General features: G+C 40.8%; 1 pseudogene; it reads right to left on the bottom strand.

Moving 5' to 3' along the window:
- Window positions 1-5,943: 5,943 nt before the first annotated feature.
- On the bottom strand, window positions 5,944-6,771 carry LOC100959740 (annotated as a pseudogene).
- Between the last annotated feature and the right edge of the window lie 2,243 nt (window positions 6,772-9,014).

Genomic DNA, 9,014 nt, shown 5'->3' with positions numbered 1-9,014 from the left:
AAAAAAAAAAAAAAAGAATTCCTCAAAGAACTCAAATTAGACCTTCCGTTTGATCCTGAAATCCCATTACTATGCATCTATCCACAAGAAAAAAAAAATCCTTTTATCATAAGGACATCTGCACTAGACTGTTTATCACAGTTCAATTTATAATTGCCAAAATGTGGGAACAGCTTAAGTGCTCACCAACCCAGGTATGGATTAACAAGCTGTGGCATATGTATAACATGGAATACTATTCAGCCATTAAAAAGCTGGAGACTTTACATCTTTTATATTAACCTAGATGGAGTTGAAACACATTCTTCTTAGTTAAGCATCACAAGAATGGGGAAGCAAGAATCCAGTGTACTTAATTCCAATATGAAGGCAGTAGATGAGCTCATACATGGGAGGGGGTAGGGAAATGTGGGAGCAGGAGAAGGAAGGGGGGAGGGTGATGGGAGGTCACAGACATGGCACATCTCTTGGCGGTGGGAACACAATTATAAGAAGGATTTCATCTAACAAATGTAATCAATGTAACCTAATTCTTTGTACCCTCTATGAATCCCAAACCATAAAAAATAATAAATAAATAATAAAAAAAAGAATTCTCCATACTTCTTTCCATACAGGTTGCATTAGTTTGCGATTCCACCAGCAGTGAAAAGTGTTCCCTTTTCCCCACATCCACATTAGCATCTGCAGTTTTGGGACTTTGTGATGGGGGGTGATCGCACTGGAGTTAGGTGATGCCTCAGAGCAGTTTTGAGTTTTGTTTTTCTGATGATTAGGTGATTAATGTCGATGAGTATTTTTTTCATGTGTTTTTGGCCATTTGTCTGTCATCTTCAGAGAAGTATCTGTTTGAGTCTCCTGGTCACTTATAAATGGGATTGTTTGCTTCTTTCTTTCTCTCTTTTTTTATTTTTTATTGAGACATAGTCTCACTTTGTCACCCTTGGAAGAGTGCTGTGGCATCACAGCTCCCAGCAACCTCAAACTCTTGGGCTTAAGCAATTGTCTTGCCTCAGCCTCCCAAGTAGCTGGGACTACAGGTGCCTGTCATAATGCCTGGCTGTTTTTTATTTTTGTTTGTTTGTTTAGCAGGCCCAGGCCAGGTTTGAACCCACCAACCCTGGAGCTTGTGGCAGGTGCTGTAACCACTGAGCTAAGGGCGCCCCAGCCTGTTTGCTCTTTTCCTGTGGATTAGTTTGAATTCTCTGTAGATTCTAGTTATCAGCTCTTTGTCAGATTTATAACATGCAAAAGTCTCCCATTCTGAAGGTTGTCTGTTTGCTTTGTTGTAACCCTTAGCTGGGCAGAAGCTTTTTAGGTTGTTCATGTCCCATTTGTTTATTTTTGGTGTAATTGTAATTGCCAAGGGGGTCTTTTCCCAGGCTGATATTCCACCAAAAGTTTTCTCCACATATTCTTCTAGCATGTTTATTGTGTGTCTCAGATTTAAATCCTTTATCCAGCAAGAGTCAGTTTTTGTCAACGGTGAGAGGCGCAGGTCCGGTTTCAGTCTTCTACATGTGGCTAACCAGTTCTCTAGCACCATTTATTATACACGAATCCTTTTCCCCAGTGCAGGCTTTTCTTTCGTTTATCAAAGGGCAGATGGTGATACGTGGCTGAGTTCATCTCTGGGTTCTCTATTCTACTCCAGAGATCTATATCTCTATTTTTGTGCCAGTACCATACTGTTTTGATCACTATAGGCATCTTGTATACACTGAAGTTTGGTAACATGACACCTCCAGATTTATTTTTATTTCTTAAAATTGTATTGGCCATTTGGTTTTTTTTTCTCATTCCACATGAAACAAAGTATTATTTTTTTCAAGTTCTTCAAAGTATGATGTTGTGCTTTGATGGGGGATTGCATTAAATCTATTTTTTTTCTTTTTTCTATTTTTTTAAAAAATATGGAACGCTTCACGAATTTGCGTGTCATCCTTGCGCGATTGCATTAAATCTATAAATTGCATTGACTAGTTTGGACATTTTAATGATGTTGATTTCTTCCCAGCCATGAGCAGGGTATGTTCTTCCATTTGTTAACATCTTCAACTATTTATTTTCTCAGGGTTTCATAGTTCTCTTTATCCTTCACATCCTGTAAATTCCCAGGCATTTCATTTTCTTTGGAGCTACCATAAAAGGTATTGTGTCTTTGATTTGATTCTCAGCTTGACTGTTATTGGCATATATTAAGGCTACTGATTTGTGGACATTGATTTTGTAATCTGAGATGTCACTGTATTTGTTGGATCACTTCTAGAGCTTTATAGTTGAGTTCCATGGGTTTGCCAGGTATAAGATCATGTCCTCCAGGAAGAGTGAGAGTTTGGCCTCCTCTGTTCCCATTTGAATTCTCTTGATCTCCTTCTTTTACCTGATTGCTTTGGCTAGGAGTTCCAGAACTCTGCTGAATAGAAGTGGCGGTACTGGGTGTATCTGTCTGGTTCCAGTTCTAAGTGGAAATGCTTCCAGTTTTACACCGTTGGGTATGATATTGGCTGTGGGTTTGTTGTAGATGGCCTCTATCATTTTACTCGAACACTAACAATGAGGTGTGATAGGCACAGACGTGTGATAGGCACAGACGTGTGATAGGCACAGACAAAGCCAGGTTTTATTTAGGTTTGTTTTCTCTTTCTCCTATGGGGATGTAGAAGGAAAAAATCCATGGATACAATTGCCCTACTTCACGCTGACCTGCTTTTCAATTACATTGTAATAAAGGAAACTTTTAAAAACTTCCCTTAGTCTAAAAATATGCTTGTCTGTAGACACTGTTACTTATAGATGGATGTTCTATATTTGGGTAGAATTTGTTTTTTTTAGAACCACATACAAAATTCCAATTTCCTAACAAACTCTCAAAAGAGGTCCTTTTAAAGGTGTAGGTACAGAAGTGTTTCATGAGAACCAACCATATGGGTATGGAATGTGTGGACAGATTTGAAAGAGGATGATTTTTAAAAATCAGGCTACATTAAAAGAAGCGTTGACTTTCCCGGTGATACAGTTACTGTGAGAATGAAGATACTGCCTCTCTCTTAAAAAGAACACACTTATGAAACATACTTGAATGGAAGTGAGATGAAATATAATACATTGAAAAGGGAAATAATGCACCTAATTCAGCCTGGGTTGGACATTTGTCTGATAGGGCAGTGATTGGAATAGTTTAGGTAAAGAGGTGAATATGGAAAGATTTTTTTAAACAGTGAATGTTCGGGGCAGCATTAGAACTCACTGACTTTATCTCGTGATAAGGCACCTTTCCAGACAAAACCTGGAGAAAATTACGTCATGAAAGCAGGTAATGGGGTTTAAAAACAAAAGAAAGGCAAGGCTAAAATTCAGGTCTTGTGAGTAGCTATGACTAGTCTAGAAAAACAAAGCAATCAATTGAAGAAGCAAGTGAAACTATTTCAGCCTTCTTGGAGTAGGAGACCAACAGGTAAAAAGAAAGCATTAGAGAGCTTTTCTGTTGCAGAAAAGAATGTAGCTGAAAGAGCTTGCTCACAGTCTAGCACACATAAAAGGTGAGGAAAGCCAGGGCCTTCAGAGAGTGATTCTCCAGCAGAAACCAAGGTAAGGGGAGGGAAACCTTCCCCAGCAGGCAAATCTCAGAGGCCCACCTTCCAGAGCAGGCAGCAGAAGTCTGCAGAACAGGCTTACATCCTGGACAGATCTCACCAGCAAATGCCATCCTTGGGTGGGCTTGGGCCAAAAAGTTGAGAGTCAAAGGGGAAATAAAATTTAAAAGTTTTAAATATGTTGAATAGGAAAGAAAAGACTTGACTAAGGTGTGGAGACTGGAATCAGGAATTCTACTGATTTCAAAGCTCTGCCAGTTTTTTTCCCCACTCTCTGATTGAGGAAAGAGAATGCAAAAGTGAATTCTGCTCCCCTTTGTTTTTGTTAAGCATAATTAATCTCCTTTCAGCAGACTTCACAATTCACTGGGTTTGGACCAAGGACGAGTGACACTTCCCAGCTGGGAGTCTAGTGTAGCAGAAATCAGGGTTTTCTGCATTCCTTGTCCTTTCCTTAGACAGCACTGCGTCTCTGCTATGGGCTTTGGGGATCCTACGAATTGGTTCCTGGTTTCTGGGGATAGTTATTTTGTATTTGAGATAATCATATTGGAGCTGGGATTAGGCTGTTTTGAAAACCAGGATTGAATGGTTTTATGTTTTCAATTAACTCTTTGTACTTTCTCAGTAATGGTGTCCATGAGGAAAGGAATTTTAACTTCTGATATCTTGTAGATAAAATACCCATTCCCATGCAACACCACTCAGGTGACAACCTCGCTAGTCAGACCTTTTCTAGAGAATCCAGAAAAGGCTTGAGGAAAATAAATTTTAATATTTATTTATTACTTTAATTTAAAATTCAGGGTGGCTTAACACCGAAGGTTTAATTTCTTCCTGGGAACTTCATAGGGGAAGGTATGTGCCTTCAAATTCGGAAATTTTAATGTTATTAATGCTGCCTTACTGGGGAATAGTTAGGCTTCTGTTTGATTTCATTATGTAACCTTTAGGGAATTATGATGACTAGTGAGACTGGACACAAACTAGGGTGGGAGACAACAGAGGGAGTACAGAGGGAGTTTGGAATAAGTTTACTTAATGTACTATTCTTTCCCAACTCACATCCTTCCTGGGAAGGCACTGAGCTGGCCGCAGAGGAGCAGCACTTGGTCACTGCGGAGGAGCCTCCTGGACAAGGGAGAAGCCGTCCTGAAGCTCAGCTGCTTCCCCGAGAGATGAGGCAAACCCTTCATTGGTGGCTTGACTGTTAAACCAAATAGGTGAAGAGAATGGAGAACAACAGAATATGTGTATATGTACGGGAAACTTATTCCCTACTTTTCATATTTCCACAAATGGGCAATATATGCATTTCAATCTCCAGTTGGGAAAATATGGGAAAAACACTTCTCACCTTTCCCTTACTTACTTTGCTCCCAACCAAGGATAAAGTTACAACTTCTGGAATCCCTAAACTTGGGAAAAAGTGCTGAGCATGATCAGCTTTGCTCCTTCTAGGTTGCCCTGCTTTTGACACCAGCACACCCCAGAGGGAAGATTGGCACCAGGGAGGATCTGACTCTGCCACAGAGCTCAGCAGGGATGGATGCATTAAATTCAAGTCAAGGTAAAATGTATTAGGGGATTCATTTGGCCACACATTCAAACCATGTTCTTCAGCTCAATGTTACCCACTAATTAAGTTGAATTTATGTATTCAGTTTTCTGAGTACCTGGTCTGTGTTTCAGCTCAGGGAGACTCTGGGTACAAGACTATAATTACCATCCTGGAAACCCCAACAGATGCCTTCTCCAGAGTGGGAGTTGTTGTAGGACAGAGCATAGGTTGAAAGTGCTAGGCGCTGGGGACAAAGTAATCTGGACAAGAGCCGAGCATCACTTCTGGCCCTGACTAAAGACAGTCCTCACCAGACCCAGCACCCTGTCTCAGCCCTAAGTCGTATTTCGCAGTGGAAAGAAAAAGGCAAGACAGAAGTGCAGAAGCAGAACGTGTTAAGAGCAGAGTCCTGTAGTTAAAGAAAAACTCTTTGTTTTTAACCTTGGTTCTTTCTTTGAAGCTTTCCACTGTGCTGTCCTTTCTCATGCCTGAGAGTTCAGTGAAGGCCTGTGAGGATCGCTGGGAGGAGCCGCACCTTCGTCTCTCCCTGTGGAGGGCTGGCTGGGTTTGGTCCTCCCAGGGTCCCCAAGTTCAATGCCAGTGGACTGAGCATGTGTTGTTGCAAAAGAAAATACGAAAATTCCCCTGCAGCTACAGCCCGCTGTTACACACAACTTGGTGGGGCCACTCGTCCCATTTTCTTATTTATTTATTTTTAGATATTTGAAATACAACTTTATTCTGATTCTAAAATAAGGAATGGGAATGACAATGACAGACAAGATTTCACCACTGGATACTGTGATGTGACGGTAGCCGTCTTATATTTGAAACTCTAGAAGGAATTGACTGTGTTCCAAACAGCTTAATGTGCAGGTCCAGACAATGAAGGCAGCTCTTTAAATTGCCACGTTCACGCCGAAGCCCGTTCATCTCCTCAGCGTCCCAGATGAAGCGCACGCTGCACGGGTCGTCATCCTCATCCGGGAGCGCAGTTGTCTGAGCAGCCTCTAGGTCAGGTTCATATTGTGCTGCCAGAGCCGGGTCCATGACCACCTCTGGCCGGGCAAGAGCAGGCATGGCAACAAACTCCAAGTTAGGGTCTCCAGTGAACTCTCCAGCAAGCCAGAGGAAAGGCTTGTCAAAGTTGTAGTTACTTTTGGCAAAAAAGTTGTAGTACTGAAGATTTTTCTTCCAGTGAAAGACAATAGATTTTGCCTTCACTTTCCTGTCCTTAATGTCCACTTTGTCTCCACACAACACGATAGGGATGTTTTCACATTCTTATAGCAAACCTCTATGCCAGTTAGGCACGTTCCTGCGAGTAACTCTTGATATTACATCAAACATTATAATGGCACAGTGGACCTGGATATAATAGCCAAGTCTCAGCCCACCAAATTTCTCCTGGCCAGCTGTATCCTATATGTGGAACTTGATGGGTCCTCTGTTACTGTGGAACACAAGGGGACAGACCTCAACGCCTAAGGTGGCTATATACCTCTTCTCAAATTCATGGGTCAAGTGGCATTTAATGAATGTAGTTTTCCCAGTCCCACCATCACCAACCAATACGAGCTTGAACTGGGCTTGGGGCTCTCCCTGGGTGGCCATTGCAGTGTCCTGAGGGGAAAGAGAGAGCTGTATGGGGGCCAAGCAGGCTGCGCGCACATGGTGGTCCAGAGCTGGTGCCACCCCTCCCCCCACCCCGCCCCTGCCACTGCCCCTTGTGCTGCCCACAAAGGCCTCCCACCCACAAAGGTGCACAGCAGCGGGCTAGGCATCCCAGGTGGTGGGGCGCGGGCAATGGGGCTCTGAGGGCTGAAGGCCAGGAACTGGACCCAGTGGGTGGGGAGAGTGGTGAGGCGGGCACATGACTCTGGCCTGTCCTGGTCCCGAACCCCACATTTTCTTATTTTTTTAAAAAGGCAGGTATTTTTGTAGGAAATTCTCTAGTATTTTTAAATTTTGGCTTAAATTTAAGGGAAAAAAATTTTGGCTAATTAAAACAGGGCTGTAGACTGGATGTGATTTTTGCACTGTTGTAATAGAACTGATGTTTCTCTCAGTATGTTGGGAACCGGCCCCTCAACACACTTGGCTTTGAATTTCTCTGCTAGGAGTTTACTTTATTCCAATTGGCTAAGGCAGTTCAGTTTCCTGTCTGTTTGCTGTATTTAAACTTCTGTTCTACCTCTTTTATTACCTCTGATTTGAGAATTTATCATACACCGTCCTAGACCAAATGTGGAGTTTATGATTTCTGCGTTCATGGGGTTTGATTGGATCCAAGGAAGCACATATGGTGAGATGTGCCATCTCAACATCTTGTCAATTATGCCAGTGCACTTGCGCCAAGGAAAGTGATTTCTCCTCCTAAAGACATATGAGCCAGAAAGAAGTTCTTTGATTTCTTGTTTTATGTGACATTCTGTCTGCAATTAGCAGGCATCCAGATGTTCATGCATTTTATGTTCAACTTATACAGTCATTTATGTTTCCCATCAGAAAGCAGAGTGGTTTATGTTCCAGAAACTCAATTGAAAAACATTTCTTCCAACTTGAACTTGAAATGACTAAATATTTCATGCTGTAACTTCTAATTATAAATGTTCTGTGAGATTAGAGGACTTCTTTATTTTTATCTAAGTTTGAATTTTGTCTACACCCATTGAACAAACATTTGAAAATATTTCCTTCAGTTTGAAGCTGCTTGGATCTTTAACTTTTTTTCACTGATAGACTCTCTTTTGCTAAACTCCTAAAACTTTATTGGTAACTTTTCATCTCGTTTAAAAAATTCACTGTTGTTTGGTGTTGTGATTGTATATTCTATTTTTCACTAGGCTGTGAGATCCTCCAGAGGCCCATGTAACACTTACTACAGGAACATCTCATATTAGGTGCTCAAGAAATTTACTGCCTTTGTACGAATTTGCTGTCTCTTAAATAGAGGAAAGGCTTTTGTAGATCAATTATTTAACTAAGGGTAGAGCTTTCATCAGTCTGGTCACCTTTGTCAACCCTTGTGGGGCATGTGGCATGAACAAGAAATGAACTTTTATTAAGCTGATATTTCGGGTGTGTAACTACAACAAGAGCTTGTCCATTCTCTAAAAGTGGTTAACAGATATCAGCCAGGCAGCTAGCTGGGCCTAGCCATAGTCTTCCACACAGCCTATTTCCGCTGAATTCTGTAAAGCAGTGGGAGTCATCTCTCTAACTTTATTGCTATTTTATTCTGCACCAAATTTAAGTATCTATAAGAGCAGAGAGGATGATTTTATAGTAACCCAATAAACCCATCAACACATTCCCTGTTCGATTATATAAAATCATCTAAAGTATCATATAATTTTAAGTGTAACTATTTAAGAATATGCCTTTAATATAAAAAATTTTAAGCTTAATCATAATATTATTTTTCACAGCTAAAAATTAACAATATTTACCTAGTAGCATTAATGTTCACATCTCACCAATTTCTTATTGGGGATTTATTTTTTCATAATTTGTTTAAATTGTGATCCACATAAAGTTTTAAATTGTGATTGCCTATTATATCTTTGAATTCTCTTTTCTTTTTCTTTTTAATTATTTTATTTATTTATTTTTATTGTTGGGGATTCATTGAAGGTGCAAGAAACCAGGTTATACTGATTGCATTTGTTAGGTAAAGTCCCTCTTGTAATTATGTTCTGCACCCCAAAGGTGTGTCACACACCGAGACCCCACACCCTCCCTCTCTCTGCTCTTCCCTTCTCCCATTCCCTCCATCTTTCCCTCTCTTTGCTCTCCTTTTCTCCCACCTGCTCCGTCCTTGAATTCTCTTTTAATATGACATTAATCTAGATATT

This window comes from Otolemur garnettii, unplaced genomic scaffold (assembly GCF_000181295.1).
Source record: "Otolemur garnettii isolate 467f Iridium unplaced genomic scaffold, OtoGar3 scaffold00030, whole genome shotgun sequence".
Taxonomy (NCBI): domain Eukaryota; kingdom Metazoa; phylum Chordata; class Mammalia; order Primates; family Galagidae; genus Otolemur; species Otolemur garnettii.
The sequence above is the reverse complement of the archived record's forward strand: the minus strand, read 5'-3'. Positions and strand labels throughout refer to the sequence as shown.